Source organism: Myotis myotis, unplaced genomic scaffold (genome assembly GCF_014108235.1).
Source record: "Myotis myotis isolate mMyoMyo1 unplaced genomic scaffold, mMyoMyo1.p scaffold_m19_p_7, whole genome shotgun sequence".
Taxonomy (NCBI): Eukaryota; Metazoa; Chordata; class Mammalia; order Chiroptera; family Vespertilionidae; genus Myotis; species Myotis myotis.
In genome coordinates, this window is record NW_023416379.1 from 71,299,960 (window position 1) to 71,301,658 (window position 1,699).

General features: G+C 41.7%; 1 non-coding gene across 1 annotated transcript; it reads left to right on the top strand.

The window, feature by feature from the left end:
• Positions 1 to 252: 252 nt before the first annotated feature.
• On the top strand, positions 253 to 315 carry LOC118660860. Its single transcript, XR_004969055.1, has one exon. It is a non-coding gene; the product is annotated as a U7 small nuclear RNA (small nuclear RNA).
• The last annotated feature ends 1,384 nt before the right edge of the window (positions 316 to 1,699 follow it).

Below are 1,699 nucleotides of genomic sequence, written 5' to 3' on the forward strand. Positions count from 1 at the left end.
TTTTAGTAAATTTATGAAAGAAAAAAAAAAATGCTGGCCTGGCTGGCATGACTCAGTGGTTGAACGTCGACCTGGAAGCCAGGAGGATAAGGGTTTGATTCCTGGTAAGGCAATATGCCCGGGTTTCAGGCTCAATTCCCAGTGTGGGGCATGCAGGAGGCAGCCAACCAATGATTTTTTTCATCATTGATATTTCTATCTCTCCTCCTTTCCTCTCTGAAACCAATAAAAATATACTTTTTAAAGATGCTCAAGTTCTTACAGCTCTTTTTGAATTTGTCCAGCAGGTCTTCCAGCTTTCACCGGAAGGCCCTAATGTGGAGAGCAGCTACAGTGTTTGGACAGGTTCAAGCCTCGGACTAATAAGAGGGCACAGTCCTCCCATGGCCACGTGCAAGTCCCAGGTTGGATGGCAGAGCCCTCCCAGCACAATTATAGCCAACAGCTATAGTTGTAAGCTTGAAACTCTGGTTGGAACACGTGGCCCCATGTGTCTGAGTAATGTGGACTTGATAGAGTTCAGGTGCATGTAATTGAGTAGATTAGAACAGTGTAAACATATTAACCACTCCCTTACTTTGCCTCATGGAATCTGGCTATAAAATAAAGACACAGCTTGTAGTCCATGGCACTATCGCTAGCTCTCCATCAGAGAAGACAGCGTCCCACACAGACCCAGCTTTCATACTCTTGTCTGTCTTTTCTCAATCCTTCACTGCCCCCTCTTAGGCTCACTGAACCTGGCTGAGCTGGCTCGGCACATAAGGCACCCAATGTGGGGCTGAGTATGCCATGGCTGTGCCGGCTTGCCACACCCTAAAAAAAAAAAAAAATGCACAGAGGGAAGATGGGAGAGGGTGGGTGGGAAGAGAGCAACCAGCCCTAGCTGGTTTGGCTCAGTGAATAGAGCATCGGCCTGTAGACTGAAGGGTCTCGGGTTCGATTCTGGTCAAGGGCACATGCCTAGGTTCTGGTCTCCATACCCAGGGAGCTAGCAGGAGGCAGCCAATCAATGATACCCTCTCATCATTGATGTTTCTATCTCTCCCTCTTGCTTCCTCTCTGAAATCAATAAAAATATATTTTAAAAAAAGATCAACCAAAGAACTTATATGCATATATGCATACCCCATGGACACATACAATAGGATAGCAAGGCGTGTGGTAGGGGCAGACTATGAGGGGTCAATGAGGGGGGAAAGGGACATATATAATACTTTCAATAATAAAGATTTAATTTTTAAAAAATGGAGGTAAAAAGAGAATGTAGGAACCATAAGGCTGTCATATTTATAAAACAAAGATTTTTAATCCTAAAAAATCCAACAAACTTGTCACAAATCATAATGTTTTGATTCTATTATTTTTGAACAAGCCAAGCACTTAAATTTCACATTTGTCCATTAATGATCTTTGCTTTTTGCTTCCAGATATAAACACAATCCATGCAAAGTTTGCTAAAAGAAAGAACCAGCATAACACGGGGAATGGATCTAACCTCATGCAGGACACTGTTTTAGTTAAAAGACCTATCAGAAAATCATATTATATTGAAAACTCCAAATTAACTCAGGAAAAGTAAATTTGGCAGAAAACAGGGCAACCAACAATGGCTAAAACTGACAATATATTTGTAAGTGACTTGAAAATTATGAAAACTGACAAAATTTGGATCTTGTAAACTTTACCCAGGAAAACT